Source organism: Anomaloglossus baeobatrachus, chromosome 2 (genome assembly GCF_048569485.1).
Source record: "Anomaloglossus baeobatrachus isolate aAnoBae1 chromosome 2, aAnoBae1.hap1, whole genome shotgun sequence".
NCBI lineage: Eukaryota > Metazoa > Chordata > Amphibia > Anura > Aromobatidae > Anomaloglossus > Anomaloglossus baeobatrachus.
The window spans coordinates 259,370,470-259,390,651 of record NC_134354.1 but is presented as its reverse complement, the minus strand read 5'-3'; positions in this window follow the sequence as shown (position 1 = coordinate 259,390,651).

Genomic DNA, 20,182 nt, shown 5'->3' with positions numbered 1-20,182 from the left:
GGGAGCCGCGCAGCAAGTGATAGTACTCACAGATCATCGTAATCTGGAATTTCTTAAGTCTGCCAGGTGCCTGTCTCCACGGCAAGCCCGTTGGAGCCTATTTCTTAACCAATTCAATTTTGTCGTTACATACCGTCCAGGTTCACGTAATGGGAAAGCCGATGCCTTGTCCCGAATCCACGCCGTGGACTCCGTGCCTGGAACCCCGTCTCAGACCGTGTTATCGGATGCCAATTTCGTTGGAGTAATCCAGGACCAGGACTTGTGGAAGGACATCAAGCTGGCCTATGATGGTGACGTATTTCTTGCTGCCCCCCCGAATGATGTAACTCTTGTTCTTCGGAATGGTGTGTGGTTGAGAGAGCGACGCATTTATGTCCCGGAGGCCGTAAGACTTCGGGTTCTCAAGTTGGTCCATGACTCCGTGTTGGCTGGTCATAGGGGGGTACAGAAGACGCAGGAATTTCTGAGCCGTTTTTTCTGGTGGCCTACCTGTCTAAAGGATGTAAAGGACTATGTCCACTCATGCATGGTTTGTGCCCGGTGCAAGGTCCCTCGTGTGGCTCCTACGGGACTCCTCCAACCGTTACCCGTGCCATCTCGCCCTTGGGGGTCTATCTCCATGGATTTTATTGTGGAGTTGCCAGTCTCAGGCGGGCACAATACCATCTTAGTGGTGGTGGATCGATTGACTAAAGCTGCTCACTTCATTCCGTGTACCGGTCTTCCCTCAGCCGCAGAGACAGTGGATTTGGTTATCCAGAACGTATTCCGATTGCATGGGGTACCAGACGAGATCATCTCTGACCGGGGCGTGCAGTTCACGTCTAGGTTCTGGAAGGGCTTTTGTACGGCACTCCAGATTGATGTCTGTTTGTCTTCTGCATACCATCCTCAGACAAATGGGCAAACCGAACGGACGAATCAAACCCTGGAACAATACCTTCGATGTTATGTCAGCCATCTCCAAGACGATTGGTTGAAGATGCTTCCGTTGGCGGAGTTCTCCTATAACAACACTCAGAGCAGCTCCACTAAGGTAACGCCCTTTTTTGCTAACTTGGGTTATCATCCGAATGTTTTGCCTAGGTCACCGGTTGCGGTTTCGGTGCCGGCGGTGGAGGACAGATTGACAGAGCTTCGACAGAATCTGGAGGTTCTAAAGGACACTGTGGCTACGGCCCAGGAGCGTTACAAGAGGTCGGCAGACACTCACCGGAAACCGGCACCCATGTACAAGGTAGGGGACTCTGTATGGTTATCCACCAAAAACCTGAGATTGGGTGTTCCTTCGCAGAAGCTGGGACAAAAATTCATCGGTCCGTTTAAGATCACCGGGATCGTGAGCCCTGTGGCCTGTCGGCTACGGTTGCCGCACCATCTAAAGGTACACCCGGTCTTTCATTTGTCTCTCCTCAAACCTGTCTCCCCTAATACGTTTCGTGGTCGTGTTGTGCCTCCTCCTCCGCCTGTGATGGTCGACGGCGAGGAGCAGTTCGTGGTTGAGGACATTATTGACTCCCGGCTCCATCGTCGTCGGCTTCAATATCTGGTACGTTGGCAGGGGTACGCCCCCGAGGACGATTCCTGGGAACCGGTGGGTAACATTCGGGCACCCCGGAAGATCGCTCAGTTTCATCGACGGTTCCCGGACAAGCCGGGCCCTGATCCGTCCTGAGGCCGTCTCTGGGGGGGGGGAGTAATGTCAGGTTTCCAGGTTTTCCAGTTCTCTTTTGAATGAGCTTGCCCTCAGTTAACATGGAGTTTAAGGTTCTGTTGCCCTACTTCCTGTCCAGCTGCTTAAAAGGCCGCCTCTCAGCCCAGTCCAGTGCCTGAGTATACTGCTTGCTGTGTGCTCCTGCTTTGCTGTTTCTACTTCCTGATTGCCTTGGATTCTCCTGAAACTCTACCGACCGACTCTGGACCATACCCGGTTTTCTTCAAGCTGTGCCCGGACTCCGTCTGCCGTCTTTGATCAGCACTCTGCCCGGTTCGTAACCACTCTGGACAATCATCCCGTACGGACACTCCTGGACTATACCACTTGCCCCTTGTGTACCGGCTGCCGCACATTTAGGCCTTCCAGGGTTGATTGCCGGACAGTCCCTGTACAGGGGTTCGCTCTGGTGGTCTCCCTGGGGGAGTCCGGTGCGTGGCCCCGGGAATCCCCTTCGCTCCGTTTTGTGTGTTGTTTTACTGTGTTTATTCCCGTTGTGTATCTACCGTGGTGACATATTATATAACATCTTGTACCAAGAACTCGTCTCTGTTGTCATTGCCCTAACGCAATCGAAATCCTCAGAACATACAGTAGTATTACACAGACAAAGAGATACAGAGACAGAAGCCAAGCTGGGTTCATGCCAAACCATCACCCCACGGATCACATTTACAACCTGCACAGCCTCATCAAGACCCACGTCCATGGCAAAAAAACAGGGGAAAATATTTGCATGTTTTGTGGACTTCAAGAAGACCTTTGACTCAATGTGGCACCTAGGCCTGTTCCTTATACTCCTGGAGAGCGGAATAGGTGGCAGAACCTTCGACGTGATCAAGTGTTCATACACTGAGAAACAGTGCAGCGTGAAGGTGAACGGAAAGAGGACGGCCCTTTTTCCAGCAGAGCCGCGGGGTAAGAGAGGGCTACAGCCTGAGCCCAACTTTATTCAATATCTACATATATGGACTGGCCTCAGCCCTGGAATCCTCCCCTGTCCCAGGTCTCAGCCTGCACGACCTAGAGGTGAAGTATCCTGCTGTACACAGATGACCTCCTGCTGCTTTCCCCATCCGAGAGAGGCTTCCAAGATAACCTGGCTGTGCTAGAAACATTCAGCACCACATGAGCTTTGCCCATCAACCAAAAGAAGTCTAAAGTCATGGTGTTTCAGAAGAGGAATTATAACAAAACCTCCACTCCCTCCCTCACACTAAATGGCGCCACACTGGAGAAGACCAGCAGCTATACCTACATCGGTCTGGAGCTAAGCCAAACTGGGAGCCTCAAGAAAGCAGCAGAGACCCTGAAAGGGAAAGCATAGAGAACCTTCTATGCCATCAGAAGACAACTGTACCACCTCAAACCACCAGTGAGAGTCTGGCTCAAGATATTCAACAGCGTCATCACACCTATACTGCTGTTATACAGCTAGGTATGGGGCCTAGTGACCTATATCCAGACCAGACAAAGTGGGATACCAGCCCAACCAATGTCTTCCATATGGAGTTCTGTAAATATCTCCTCCAAGTCCAACTCCTCCTGCACCTCAAACATAGCCTGTCGGGCAGAGCTGGGCCGATTCCCCTTATGGCTTAGTATACACAAGAGGGCGCTATCACACCAGGTGCACATACAGAACAGCAACCCCAGCTCCTACCATCGTAAAGCCCTGCTGAGCCAGAGCCCAGAGCAAGCCAGGAACCCTGGCAGCCAGTACAGCCAAAGTCAGCAACACACCCTGACAAAAGCCCAAATAAAAGATCTCAGAGAGCTGCAAGATGCAATACATAGAGGACTGGAAGAGTGAATTAGAGAACTCCCAGAAACTCATCATCTACCGGTAACTGCGGAGGGACTATATTCTAGCCCCATATCTGGAGAGGTTACACCACCCCAAAGACAGGCAGATCCTGAGTCTGTACAGACTGAGTGCCCACAGCCTAGAGGTGGAAACAGGGCAGCACTGACAGACATACAAGCCACGGGAGAACACACTGTGCCAGCAATGCCACCAGGGGTCTCTGGAGGACGAGGCGCATGTCCTGCTGCACTGTAACAAATACTCAGCAGTGAGGGCCTCCCACTTCCAGAAACTTACCACTCATACCGTCATACTTTCCATCCATGGACGAGGAGAGGAAACTCTGCATCCTACTGGGGGAAGAAGAATCAATGGTGGAGATCGCCACCCAATATATAACCACATGTCATAAGCTGAGGGGAACTAAAGACCTCCAAATGGACCATCATTCCCCAAATTGTGCCCCCAACACTTCATCCCCACAACCCTAACCCACTCCCCTGTCACACATCTTTTTCTTGCTTTGGCAACACTAATTGAATTTTGGTCCTGCCAATAAAGCCTATTTTATTTGATTTGAAAGGGAAAGAGACAGACAGAGAGACAGACAAACGCAGACAGGGAAAGAGACAGACAGAGACAGACAGACAGAGACAATAAATGCAAACAATTGCACACTGAAAAAGCCAAAAATATACTAGGGAAAATATGGCACTGCATTACTGCAAAAGAGAGATATTTAGTTTATGTATTGGCCAATGAATGTAAGCCCGGAAACCAAACGGCAAGGTATATCTCTGTATTCCGGGAACCTAACTCAAATGCCACTATCTAAGTTAAAAACATCCATATCTGGGAAAAAATGCCACTATTTGGACTGCAAACCTCCATGTATGGGCAGCTAGGCTCCTGCTATAATGGTTATGAACAGCCAGGTCTTAGGGCGGAGTGCCCAGTCAGAAAGAGGCTCACTAGAAATATCAAGTGGTAGCAGCATATGGATGGCAGCTTGGTGGCAGGACCTCAAAAAGCGACGTACGTTTCAATTATGTTGTTTTCTTCATCAGGGCAGAGGTGTTCTGACTCAGAACACCTTTGCCCTGATGGAGAAAACAACATAATCAAAACGTACGTCGCTTTTTGAGGTCCTGCCACCAAGCTGCCATCCATATGCTGCTACCACTGGTAGATATGTCATCACTATTCACACTAATTGTAGTGTGAATAGGTTCTGGATGGGTTACACTTTCTATGGGCATAGTCCCAGAGGGAACACTTGTAATATAACAGTCCCCCTGTTGTCATGTATTGATGTACTGATAAAAAGGTTATTGATCTGTATTGTTAACCCTGAAAGTGTTATATTATATTTTTTTCTATGGGCATATTCCCAGAGGGAATTACTTGTAATATATATGTCCCTCTTCAGGTACTGAAGTACTGATATAAAAGGCTATTGAAATGTACTGCTAACCCTGAAATTGATGCATCACTTTGGAGCTTGGTCCTGTATATTTTTTACGTATTTTTTACTTGATTTTAATGGATGTTCACTTGCTGTCTTTAAATAAAATCTTGTACACTTTTTTGCACTATAAAAACTCATTTGTCCTCGTGTTTGTAATATAATGTGGAGTTGGTGCTCATTGTGGGGATCCATGAGATTCATTAACCACAAAAAAACATTGTTTGGGGGTACGGAGTTTTTTGCTAATCCAAGGTGTGAGTGCTGTATAGAAGGTGTGAGTGCTGTATAGAAGGTGTGAGTGCTGTATATGGGGTGTCAGTGCTGTATAGAAGGTGTGAGTGCTGTATAGAAGGTGTGAGTGCTGTATAGAAGGTTTGAGTGCTGTATATGGGGTGTCAGTGCTGTGTAGAAGGTGTGAGTGCTGTATAAAAGGTGTGAGTGCTGTACAAAAGGTGTGAGTGCTGTGTAAAAGGTGTGAGTGCTGTGTAAAAGGTGTGAGTGCTGTATAGAAGGTGTGAGTGCTGTATAGAAGGTTTGAGTGCTGTATATGGGGTGTCAGTGCTGTGTAGAAGGTGTGAGTGCTGTATAAAAGGTGTGAGTGCTGTACAAAAGGTGTGAGTGCTGTATAAAAGGTGTGAGTGCTGTATAGAAGGTGTGAGTGCTGTATATGGGGTGTGAGTGCTGTATAGAAGGTGTGAGTGCTGTATACAAGGTGTGAGTGCTGTATAAAAGGTGTGAGTGATGTATAGGTGTGAGTGCTGTATAGAAGGTGTGAATGCTGTATATGGGGTGTGAGTGCTGTATATGGGGTGTGAGTGCTGTATATGGGGTGTGAGTGCTGTATAGAAGGTGTGAGTGCTGTATAGAAGGTGTGAGTGCTGTATAGAAGGTGTGAGTGCTGTATAGAAGGTGTGAGTGCTGTATAGAAGGTGTGAGTGCTGTATATGGGGTGTGAGTGCTGTATATGGGGTGTGAGTGCTGTATATGGGGTGTGAGTGCTGTATAGAAGGTGTGAGTGCTGTATAGAAGGTGTGAGAGCATCGGAAGCGATATGCTAATGACTCTCTGCTGCGGGTGTCAGCCGAGGGTCATGCGACTGTGATGCAATCTTGCGATCACATCACAGCTTCGGAGAAGAGGGAGGGAGCACTTTCTTCCCAATTCCTCCACTGTCTGCCTCTTTGTGCACCGCACTGTAGTCGCATAAAATGCGAGTGCAGGGCGATGTTTCACACGCTCCCTCAAGGTTGTATGGGAGTGCGTGAGCTGAGACTCGCTGAAAAACGCAGCATGCTGTGATTGCACCGAGAGCACGATTAGTGCCATAGAAAATTAAGCAAGAGGACACTGTTAATCCCATAGATTAACACTAGTGCGAGTGCAATCCGATTTTTTTGTCAGATCGCACTCGCACATGAAAATCGCAAGTGGTCATGAGCCCTAAGGGAGAGCACAGCTCTGGAGCCAGTCTGAGGTGGGGCCTAGGTAGTGGGTGGAACTAGGAAGAAGAGTAGAGAGAACAAGTGGAGAGAGGAACGAGGTATGACACGAAGGAGAAAGGTTCTGAGGACTGGAGCCGGTGGAGCTCATTCTAGGACAAGAAGGAAGCAGAAGAGGAAGAAGGGGTGCCAGAGTCACGGGCAGTGAGAGATCCACCTGTGGGGCTCGCATCCACATCCGACGCACCGGTGTGGAGGGACTAGGCCGCAAGGGGGAACCGGCCCCCAGACTAGTGGAGAACAAACAGGCTCAGCTAGCAAACCGGAGTCTGAGGTATCTTTATGTGCCGAAGCCACAGCCACACATGAATCCGCTGAAAGGGTGACCACATAGGGCTAGGTGACAGAGCGAAGGAGCCTCCCAAGCAAGGCCCGTGGACACCGGCTTAAGGCACTGTGTATGAGGCACAGGACAGAAGGGCGAAACCAGCGCAGGAAGATGACCAGGAAAGTCATACAGAAAGGGACACTGGTTATGTGCCTCTGAATTACCTAGGGATTGGCTGAATCCCGTTACCGCAGGACTCAGCATTCCAAGGGTGGTGTTTGATCGGCGGGCCGTGATAACCAGGAACTGCCAAATGTGAGTAAAAGAGCTAATGACTGCATCCCGCTGTGTCCTGGAATCATTGTCTACACCGCTAGCTCCGCGCTATTCAAAGCACTTTACCTGCTAAAGACTAAATACGGCTGCCCTGTGGCACAGCTCCATCTTTGAGGAGCTGTACCATCTTAGCTGCGTCACCATCTGCCCCAGCGGTCCCATCCCGCAGCGTCAGCTAAACGTTGCCGAATACCACAGGTGGTGTCACAACTTATCTCGAGTGCCCCACTGCCCACCCGCACGTGGGTTATCCATGTGCTGTACGTGATCTGTGTCTGTCATCCGTGATAGCACATGGACATTGTAACAGTGTGTCCCTCCCCCGCCTTTGCTCATGGTGTAATAAATAGTCTATCTCTCCTTGACTGTCCCGTATGTACTACTGGTGGGGGATTGTTTGTTCTTCTCAGCATGGGACTTCTCCAATCCACAACTTGGTAAACAAGAAAGAGCCAGGACTTCTAAAGTCCATTCATGTATCAAGTGTCCAGGCGGAGTTGGACTCTTCTGCCCACCTAAGGGGCTGATCCCAGGAGAGAAGAACAATGAGACCCATGTTAGTTCAGTTAGTTGGATCTTGGCTGGAGAAGGACTAGGATCTATAGCTGAGGCTGGATCCTAGGGCCTGTGTATGGACTATTACAGACTGGAGATCAGTGGCCACGTGGGATTGTGTTTTGTTGTTCGCCCTGTTGGACTCAAGGAACTCATATAAGGACCATTGCCATATTTTCCCTGGCATTGGAATACCGGGAGACGCCCCTGGATCTTTTGTTTTGTTGTGGACTCCTTGCAGACTTTAAGGATCTATATTTATGATTGGTGCTTTATCTTTGTGGTTCCAATAAAGCCCTTTGGATTGTTCCTTGGCCTGGCGTCCCTTACTGCTCTGCCGCATACCCCGTCACCGACATATAGGCAGGGCCAGACTTGGACTAAAATTCAGCCCTGGCATTTGGGGGTACACAGGCCCACTTTTCGTGTGTTGAATGTGTAATATCTTTGTGCACTTGTAGATTGTGTAACACGACCATATATCATATAGTCACGGCTGCATCCAGTATTACAGCTCAGGCCTATTTATTGCTCTTAGTAGCAGGACCTGGTGAAGCCGCTATTTTCCCTACAGAGCTGGGTCTCGCAGATGATGAAGAGGATGCTGCTCTCCATATAATGCTGCGGTCACATAGCTGATGGCCAGGGATAAAAATCAGATCCCGTGAACTAATGTTGATGACCTATTCTACAGATAGGTGATCAGGGAAGCTGTTGTTGTCACTGGTGATAATTTCGGACACATACCACTTAGGGTATGTGCAATGACATTTTTGGGGGGCAAATCCCACCATGGAAACTACTATGAAAAATCCTCAAATGACCATATGCATCTACTCGCTGTGCGCAGGTTCAAGATTTTGAGCATCTTTTACCCACTTCAGGTTTCTAAACCACCAAGTGATTAAAAGAAGTGGCCGCTCCATTCTTCTGGTGTTTTCAACTCGGAAAACACTCTGTATTTTACAACGCAGATCAATGGGAAGGCTCGGGAGATGCTGGAATCTACAACTCACAGCCTGTCCTTAACAATGGTAAGGAGATGCTGTTAGTTGTTGTTATCAGACTGCGGACCATACAGGAACCACAATACTGATAAGACACAGGCAATATCACAAATAATTATTACATCCAGGTACCTTTATAGGTGACATCTTCTGAGTCGTTCTCATCCTTTTTGTCTCCACACAGTACAGACGCCACAATGAGGTTTCGTGCCCACTGCTCGTCTCTGAAGACCTTCGTCTTTATTCTTCAGCAGAACATCCCCACACAGCACCTTTAAAAATAAAAGTATCATTATACTTCCCCATAAATATAAATATCTCCCATACTGTGCACCTGAAAAATTCCTGTGCTTCCTTCACAAAATATCCCCCCCACACTGCCCTTATCCAAAATACCTCCCACACTGCCTCTCTCCTTAATGTACCCCCACGCTGCCTCTCTCCATAATGTCCCCCAATATTGCCCCCCCTTTTTTTTTTTTTTTATTATTATTATTTATTTATATATTCCCCCCAAACTGCTCTTTTGTAATCCCCCCCACACACCATGCACCCTCTATTACCCCTCCCCCACTACACACACACAATACAATGTACCGCCATTACCCCTACAAACACACACACACACGCACGCAGAATACAATGCACCCCCATTACACACACACACAATACAAGGCACCCTCCATTACCCCTCTCCCCCCCACAATACAATGCATCCCCATTACCCCTACACACACACACACAATACAATGCACCCCTATTGCCCCCCCCCACACACACACAATACTATGCACCCTACATTACACCTGCTCCTCCTCACACACACACACAATACAATGCACCCCCATTACCCCTGCACACACAAACAATACAATGCACCCACCATTACCCCTCCCCCAACACACACAGTACAATGCACCCCCATTACCCCTACACACACACACACACACACACACAATGCAATGCACCCTCCATTACCTCCCCACACACAATACAATGAACCCTACATTACCCCTCCCCCCACAAACACACACAATACAATGCACCCTCCATTACCCCTCCCCACACACACACACACACACAATGTACCCCCCCATCACCCCCTACACACACACACACACAAATACAATGCACCCCCCATTACCCCCTCCCCACACACAATACAATGTAGCCTCCATTACCCCTTCCCCAGACATAATACAATGCACCCCCCATCACCTACACACACACACACACAGACACAATACAATGCACCCGCCTTCACCTCTCCCCCCACACACAATACAATGCACCCCCCATTACCCCTCCCCCTACACACAATACAATGCACCCCCCATTACCCCTCCCCCCACACACAATACAGTGCACCCCCCATTACCCCTCCCCCCACACACAATACAATACACCCCCCATTACCCCTCCCCCCACATACAGTACAATACACTCTCCATTACCCCCCCCGCATCACCCCCTACACACACAAATTACACTACTCCATCACTACACACTCCTGTCTCCCCCCTTCTCTCAGAATACAGTAACAACCCCTGCCTATCACAAAGCTGTGTTCCTTCACAAATGTTCCCCGTTATGTGTCCTTCGGCCCTCCCCACTCATCCCCATTAATTAAACCTGTCTCCTTGGCTCCTCCATGGAGCGCTTACCGCTGCCTGATGTATCCTCTGTTGCGCCCGCAGCACTGTGATGACGTCAGCAAGGTGCTGATCTCATCACGTTGCTGCACGTCGGGGGCAGGGCCCAGTCCCGGCGCACTGTTCAAATGTATTTACGTTTGAAAGACGCAAATACATTTGAATAGGAAGGAGGAAGCTGCTGTCACCGGTACTGGCACCGCCGTGCTCCACAGCAGTATGTGCATGCTGGGCACACTGTCACAGAGCAGGGCCAGCACAGCACAGCGCGCTGCCTCCTGGTCCTGCTGTAGCTAGTGTGCGCACGCTAGATAATACTGCCCGGCCTGCACACTGCTGAGCAGAGCAGCGGTGACTGCAGATAGAGCGGCCCACTACAGGGACCGGCCCATCTGGCATTTGCCAGAATTGCCCTATGGTCAGTCCGGGCCTGATCACCTGTCCCCGCTCCTGCTATCCGCGGAGCTGAACGCTTTGGCTCTGCTGTGTTTGAGCCTCGCTACAGCTACTTCCGAGTCGGCTGCTCCGTGCATAAATGAATATGCCTGAGAATAAACAGCCGGGCTGGAAGGAGGAGGCAGCAGAGGCTGAAGACAGCGTCACTGGAGAAAGTGAGTATAAAAAGCTTTTTATTTTCAATGTACGTGTTTCAGTGATCACACCATAGTGTGGTCCGTGGGACATCAGTGATGCCAGAAAAAAACGAACATGTCTCTGTGTAGAGCACACGGACACGCGTGTACGCTGCATGGAGACACGGTCAGTGAAAAATCACTGATGTGTGTGCAGACCCATTGATCTTAATGGGTCTGTATATGTCCGTGATTCTGGTACGTAGAAAAACTAGCACATACCAGACTCACTGACGTGTGAAACAGGCCTAAGAGAGTGATCAGGTGCATGACTAAGTAATGTGAAATTCACTGATAGTGGGCTAGGGGGTGTTTCAGTATGTGGATTGGGGTGGGGGGTGTATGATGCAGGACTGCTTTTTTTTTGTCCCAGTCTGGCCCTGTTATACCACAAGGTGCATGATGTAAAAAATAGTAATAAAGCTAATTCTTCAACTAATGTTGATTTGTTTGTCTCCCAAAGATCACAGTAAGCCTCGGCTCACATTTAGGCCTCTTTCACACGTCAGTGAAAAACAGACGTTTTTCACTGACGTGTTAAAAACGCATGTCCCTCCGTGTGCCGTGATGTTACGGTTGCTGCGAGCACTGGAGACTATGTCCAGATTTCTTGCTACTGCACATGTGCGAGCGCTGGAGACTAAGTCCAGATTTCGTGCTACTGCACATGTGCGAGCGCTGGAGACTAAGTCCAGATTTCTTGCTACTGCACATGTGCGAGCGCCGGAGACTAAGTCCAATCTTGGAGCCATTGCACATGTGCGGGTGACATCATCGCTGACACGAGGTCACATGTCTCTGACACCTTCTATGCCGATTGGTCGCTGGTCATGTGCTTGTGACGTCTTGCTCGGTGATAGGCCAGCATGACGTCACTCCTGTCGTTCTGGCAGCGGATTGGCTCTGGTGTCCTCCATCTTGGATGAGGCACAGAGTCTATATAAGACCCTGACACACGCCGCATGGTGCTCAGTCCTCTTGGTTCATGCATATGAGTAGACGCTCTGTGCGCGTTCCTCTAGGCATTCCTCTGTCTATGCTAGGTGAGCGCTACCGGCAGGGTAGCGTTCTTATACCTTACAGCTTCGGCTGCTGTCCGTATCCTTACCTCTTAGGGGAGCGGACATAGGCAGGTGCCTGAGGCACATGGTCTGGCTGGGCCTTGTGATTCTACTCGTAGGTGGACGTTGCCGCTAGGGTAACGTTCCTTATACTGCGTCTGGCAGTTGTTCGTATCCTCGCACACTAGGGGAGCGAACAGAGGTAGGAGCTTTGTGCGGCTTACGCTGCTGTTCGTCTCTTTTGCACCACTAGAAGAGCGGACCTAGGCAGGTGCCATATCTAGTGGTTCGTGTCCTCGCACACTAGTGGAGCGAACGCAGGTAGGAGCTTTGTGCGGCTTACGCTGCTGTTCGTCTCTTTTGCACCACTAGACGAGCGGACCTAGGTAGGTGCCATTTCGCACACATTGCCTTTGTCTCTGTGATTGTTAACAGAGATCATTCCACACACCCTCCAAGTAAGGGAGGAATTGCTTTACTTACTTATTATATCCTTCTGTGCGTTAACAGAGGTATTGCACTCTGCCATAGTCTGCAGCAAAGTCTTTGCACGGTGGACCCTGACTGTCTGATACTCCTTTCGGTTATTATCAGACAGCCCCCCGTAACACGTGATTTCACGGCACATGTGTATTCTCCATGTACTGATAGTACATGGAGATCAGGTACTCCAAACTTAACTGTCCCTGCTCCTGGTGTCTGTGGTGGTGAATCTCCGGCTCTGCTATGTCCGGCTGTGCGGTCTTCCCGCTGCTACTTCCGAGTCAGCTGTGCAGTGAATATTCATGAGCATAATTAGCCGGCTTGGAAGCAGCAGCCAGCAGCGGCCGGAGACAGTATCGCTGGAGAATGTGATTATAAAAATCATTTTATTTCAAAGATAAGTTTTTTTTTCATGCTACGTGTTACACGGATCACACCACTGTAACATCAGTGATGCCAGAAAAAAAATTGTTTGTCTCTGTGCGGAACATACGGACACGCGTGTACACCGCATGGAAACACGTCAGTAAGAAACCACTGATGTGTACGCAGACTCATTGATTTTAATGAGTTTGTGTACAACCGTGATCCTGGTACATGAAAAAACAGTAACATATGTACCAGAATCACTGACATCTGAAGGAGGCCTTCTCCTGCACTCTATGCTGAACACTTACACAGGAGATCCCTGAAAAAAAGAGGATTCAGACAAAATTTGCAAAGTAAAATTCAGTATTGGAAGGCAGATTGAGTCACTGTGAACTCCTGTCTAGCCTGTGGTCTGGCGACGTCTTATCTGTTTGTCTTTTTAGGTGTGCATAGTAGTTCAGTCAACAGTTTTGTGCACCTTTGAAAGAAATACACATCTGAACAGAAGGCAGAGTCCTGAGCAACTCTGCTGCCTTATTATAGTAAATGGATCTGTCATATTTCAGAGATGTAGATGGGAACCCTAATATAAGTGCGCAGCATAGCGCAGAGGACAAATGTGAACTAATCCAAAGTGTTCTGTACCATAAAGTGTTTTCCAGAGACAAAATCGTCACTACACCTGCAGATGAATTCCCAAAGGGGTGTAATTTCCAATATGTCGTCCCTTGAGAGGCTTTTTGCTGTTCTGGCACTTAGGGGGCTCTGCAAATGGAGTATGAAAATGATTCTAGGAAATTGCAAAAGTAAGGCCCCTTTCACACGTCAGTGATTCTGGGACGTTTGTGCTTTTTTTTAAACGTACCAGAATCACTGACATGCGCAGACCCATTATAATGAATGGGTCTGCTCACACGTCAGTGATTTTTCACCGCACGTGTCTCCGTGCACCGTACCCGCATGTGCGTGATTGCTGCACGGAGACATGTCCATTTTTTTCTGGCATCACTGATGTTCCACGGACCACGCGGTGGTGTGGTCCGTGAAACACGTGCCAGAAAAAAACGTGCATTTAAAATAATAAACATTTTAACTCACCCGGCTTCAGGCGCGCTCTCTGCAGCCCGGCCTCCCTGCTGCTTCTAAGCCGGCTGATTACTGTCGCGCATATTCATTATGCGCGACACAGCCGACCCGGAAGCAGCTGCTGCGGGGGTCACCGCCGGCCGGATGCTGCGTCGCGGGAGCGATCAGCACCATGGACAGTGGGAGCGGGCGCAGGTGAGTTGATTTCTAAGTGCAATCACGGGCCACAGATAACGGAGCCCGGATTGCACTTAGACAACCCACGTGTGCCGTGATTCACGGCACACGCAGGGACATGTGCGTGTTTTACACGCCAGTGAAAAACGTCACTGTTTTTCACTGACGTGTGAAACGGGCCTAAAATGGCGCTCCTTCCCTCCGGAGACCTGCGGTGTGGCCAAACAGTACTACACAATCATATGTGGGGTATTACCACATTTAGGAGAAATTGTGTATCACATTATGAGGCCTTTTTTTTTTTTTCTTAAATTATTTCTCTTGTGAAAATTGAAAATCTAGAGTTAAAACAACTATAAAATATAAACTTTTGTGACCGACCTGTGGTGTCAATATTTATTTACTCACTTATATAGATCTATTAATTCCACAGCGCTTTACAGCTTTTAAAATATTTTTCTCAAACGCTACAGCTTGGGCAGTATGTGTAAGCCATCTGGTTCTCTTTAAAGGGGTTACCCTTGATCCATCAACAAGATAAGTCATCAATAGCAGAATGGGGGGCGTGTGATCAGCTATTAGCAGCGGTCGGATGTAATCATTTCGAAATTAAATTCTATTCAATGTGTAGTGAATGGTGCCAGCTATTTCAGCGGCCTATTGAAAAGAATAGGAGCTGTGCTGTTCACTACTTTACATGGATGCCACATTATGCCTGTGTGAGCTGCACAATTCACATCTGGATTGAATCCGGTCAATTATTGAACTCTACAAATTACTTCTTGTAGAATAGTTTTTACTCTTTCAAAAACATAATCAAATGGGTTGTCCGGTAATGTACACATGTAAAAAGGTAATGTACACAGGACGGGCCATTGAAATTAGGAGGGTGTGACACACAGCACCCTACTGATCAGTTGTTATTTGCTCTGATGGCCGCTGGTACAAGTACTTTAGGCAGAGTTACAAATAACAGCTGATGGGTGAGGATGGGAATCACAATTCTCAAATATGTTGTACAATTTTTGCATGCTTATTTCACCCACAAAGTAAAAATGTGTAAAGACCATATGTAAAGTTGTATTCAATCTAAATTCATCTTCTATAGCCATCCTTAAAGGGATGGTTCACCCGTTTTTTTTTATTTTCTAGATCAATATTATATTAAGAAACAAGGTTTCTCTCAAATACCTTATGTTGGCACTAGTGCCTGTGAGCGGCGCTATTGTAGACCGCTGTTCCCTGCTCCTTGCCCTCCGGCCTCTGTGACGTCACGTCACGTTCCTGACACCATGGCCGACCGCAGTGTCCGTGATGGGCTGTAGGCGGTGTTTCACCTCTCGTCACAGCCAATCTGCTTCCTCTTCTCTCACAGCAGAGTGCTGCAAACAGGAGACGCGCTGAGCTGTGACAAGTGATGAAATACCGCCCACAGCCCAGTGACTCAGGAAGATTGCAGCCGGCTGTGGTGATGAGACGTGTCCGGAACTTGACGTGACGTCACCGGATCCCCAAGGTCACAGAGGCCGGAGGTCAAAGAGCAGGGAACAGCGGTCTACAATAGCGCCTCTCGCAGGCACTATTGCCAACATAAGGTATTTGAGAGAAACATTGTTTCTTAATATAATAACGATCTATAAAATAAAAAAAAAATGGGTGAACCACCCCTTTAACCCTTTCATGACATGCGCCGTACATGTACTGCACAATTTGTAGGCAGGTGTATTGAGCAGGCTCACGGGACAATGGCTATGTATTACAGCAAGGATTTATGCATACAAAAAGTTAAGATATTATGCTTATTATTATAGTAATGAAATCCCAATCAAAAAAAGTCTAACCCAATTGATCCACTAAGGGTTGTAAGCTTACTTGCTGCATCCTCTATATCACTTTTTTCGCTTTTTGTATTATTTGTTGACCACATCTAATATGGGTAAATACTGGCTGTAATAGGTATTGAAATATGTATAAATAAGCTTGTTATTGCTGTATCTGGGCGATTAATCTATATAACCATAGGAAGATAAAGAGCAACTGATATACAGATAAATAGGCTTTTCTGCCATCTATGGGGGGTTTTAGTGGAAGTACATGCAACAGGTGCATCAGAGATTCAGTGTCCTATAATGGAACCATAGAGCTACAGATCTAATATAGGAATTTTAACTACCATTGGTGTAGGTTACGTATTTACTTCCAGCTAAAAAGAACAAAAAATAAAAGTTTTTGATGCTATTTTATTATGGAAAATGATTCATATACTGAACCTTGATGCTGACTTTATCTTGATGAACTGTCCTCTATTGGACTGTCTGATGCATTTGTTATATGGAAAAAGTTTCACATACTGAATGTTAATATTAATTCAGTATATTACCACCTGTTGATTCTCTTTTATACAAAAAAAAAGGTTAGGAAAAATGTTTTTTTTTTTTGCATAGAAAAAGATAGATATTGAATATTGATGTTGACTTTGTCTTGATGTGGATATACTGTGATCTAGTGGATTATTTGATGCATTTGTTATATAGAAAAGACTCACATATTGAACGTAGATATTGAATTTATATATTGATATCTATTGCATTATTTGATGCATCTTTTATATGAAATTAGATTTACACACCGAATCTTGATACAGAGTTTGCCTTGATATACAGTACTACCATCTATTGGACACTGTAGGGTTATGCATTCAATTAAATATTAATATAATTAAAAGATAAAAAAAAGACAAAGTCCATGTGATTACCTATATTATCACATCAAGGCCTTGTGCTCAACAAATAAAAGTAATAAAAATACAGAGAAAAAAAGTGAGGATGCAGCAAGTAAGCTTACAACCCCTTTAGTGGATCAATTGGGTTAGCTTTTTTTGATTGGGATTTCATTACTATAAGCGTAATATCTTAACTTTTTTGTATGCACAAATTGTAATAAAAATTAATATATTTTTGATACTGACTCAAGGTTCTGTTTCTAAGTTGTTGGAGTCATAAGGTATCATAATAATGGACTTTTTGAACTTTTTTTGGCTTGCGTATTACAGCAAGGACCTGCTGCTAACAATCGCAGAAGGAACTCTGTTCCATGCGTGATTAACCTATTAAATCAAGCTGTCAAACTCAGCATGGTGGCACACCCATGACATAATAGTGGGTAGCTGATTGGTTGCTCTGACGCAGGATGTCTGCTGACCACCTCCGTGCTTGTCATAGTAGCGCTCCTTGAAACTCTGCTTGTGGCCAGGCTTTAAAGGAAAGGTGTAATGTTTAGTTTAAATATTGTTTTTAATTGAGCAAAATATGAAAAAAAAAGTTTGATATTTTCCACTGTTAAACACTAGGGGGAGGAGCTGCTGAAATCCTGCTGCAGAGCTACTGTAGAACTAGCTCACATTACAGCTGCAGTAAAAGTGGGCAGAATCTGCTCTCCTGTGTGTGATGTCACATCTCCTCCCTCCTAATCTGGGTGTTTCCAAAAGGATAAGGGAAGGTGAAGTTTGTCTAAAGTGTCACCAAGGACAGCTGCCTAGTGCTCCCCACAGTGCTCTGCATGACTTGTACCAGCAATGCTCTGCCGCATGCACACCCACCTACAATGCTCTGCCACACGCACAGACGCTCACCCGCCATGCTCTACATGCACGCCCGCATGCAATGCTGTGCATGCATGTACGCAATGCTCTGCATGCATGCCTGCCCGCCCGCACGCCCACAGTGGCAAGGAGAGCGGGGTCATTGGGGACGGTAGTAGCTGTGAGCTGCACAAAGATGGCGTTGATCTCCTCCCTCTGCTGTGATCTGGACAGCCCAGGGGGCACATCCAGGTCACATCAGGGAGCTGTCCTGTATTAAGTATAGGGTCGCAGCGCGACTATCAGAGTCTATGCCCTGGGGGCTGCAATAAAGGAGGTGAGTAACTGTCGTTACACACACCAAATCCAAGATGGCAGCGCCCAGTGCTTCAGTAAAACTAGAATTAAATAAAAGCTAAATAAACAGTGAGTTTAATTTTGAATTAAAAATTCTTTATTTCATAATCATTATTAATACAAAAACCACGACTCCTCTTTAAATGAGACTAATTTCTGCTATGGCATTGCTGTATATAGCACAAGTGATCAGATAATTGCAGCTTCAAGTTCCCTAAGGTGACTATTAACCCCTTAACGACCCATGACGTACTGGGTACGTCATGGATAGTGTGCCGGTAAGCCCCGCCCCCTGCCGCCGGCCGCGATCCGCGCACATATCAGCTGTTATCAACAGCTGACATGTGTGCCTGCTAGCCGCGGGTGGAATCCCTTCAACCCGCGGCCATTAACCCCTTACATTTCGCTGCCAAAATCTGGCAGCGATATGTTTATGGGCGCCGCCATGACAGTCACTTAACCCGCCCCCACCGGAAGTCACGTGACATGATCACGTGACCTTCGGTGGTTGCCATGGTAGCACGGGTCATGTGATGACGCCTGTAGCTAACATGACTCACTTCCTCTTAATGCCGGAATACAGCCGGCATTGAAAGTAAAGCAGCAAATCTGCAGTTCTCAGCTCTGTAGCTGAGATCTGCAGATAGTGCAAAGCGATCGGATTACTGATCGCTATAGCCCCCTAGGGGACTAGAAAAATAAAAAAAAAAAGTTTTAAAAAATGTAAAAAAAATAAAAAAACCTAAAAGTGTAAATCACAACCCTTTCACCCCATTGAAAATTAAAGGGTTAAAAAAAATACAAAACACACACATTTGGTATCGCCACGTTCACAAATGCCCGATCAAAATATAAAATCAATGAATCTGATCAGTAAACGGCGCAGCGGCAAAAAAATTCCAAACGCCAAAATTACGTTTTTTGGTCGCTGCAAATTTTGCGCAAAATGCAACAACAGGCAATCAAAACGTAGCATCTGCGCAAAAATGGTACCGTTAAAAACGTCAGGTCGAGACGCAAAAAATAAGCCATCACAGCCTCAGATCCTGAAAAATGAGAACGCTACGGGTTTTGGAAAATGGCGCAAAACGTGCGCCACATTTTTTGGACAAGCTTGTGAATTTTTTTTAACCCCTTAGATACAAGTAAACCTATACATGTTTGGAGTCTACAAACTCGCACTGACCTGAGGCATCACATAGATACCTCAGTTTTACCATATAGTGAACACAGTGAATAAAATATCCCAAAAACTATTGTACGATCACACTTTTTTTGCAATTTTTCCGCACTTGGAATTTTTTTGCCGTTTTCCAGTACACTATATGGTAAAACTTATGGTTTCATTTAAAAGTACAACTCATCCCGCAAAAAACAAGCCCTCATATGGCAAGATTGACAGAAAAATAAAAAAGTTACGCCTCTCGGAAGAAGGGGAGCAAAAAACAAAAACGCAAAAATGGAAAGTGCCCGGGGGCTGAAGGGGTTAAAAACAATGTTAAAAAATAAATATATAAATAAAATTATATGTAAAACAAAAACACAAAAAAGATCACCCCACTTTTACATATTAAAAATAAAGATAATTTAAGAAAAAAAAAAAATACATGGTATTGCAGTGTTCAGATAGGTCATTTGTATCAAAATATATAACACGATCTGTAAACGAAAAAACCAAGAACACCAAAGTTACTTTTTTTTAATGCTGCAATACCAGAAAATGCTGTAAGAAGCGATCAAAACGTCATCTCTATCCCAATATGGTATCAATAAAAACACTGTCTCAACCCGCAAAAAATAAGCCATCACATGGCTCTGTTGACTAAAAAATGACAACCCCCCCAAATATCTTTTATTTCACCACTGAAATAATAAAAGAAACCAGACACGTTTGGTATTTGGCATCATACTGATGAGGAGAATCTTATTGCGAGGTCATTTTTTTTCCACAAAATAAATGTCGTAAAAATAATTAAAAAAAAATTTTTTTTTCACCATTTCTTCCTACTTGGGAATATTTTCCAGATTTTTCTGGTGGTAAAATTAATTGTGTCCTCCAAAAATACCACTCGTACCCCCCAAAAACATATGTCTGTGTGGGCAGAAAAATAAAAAGTTATGACTCCGG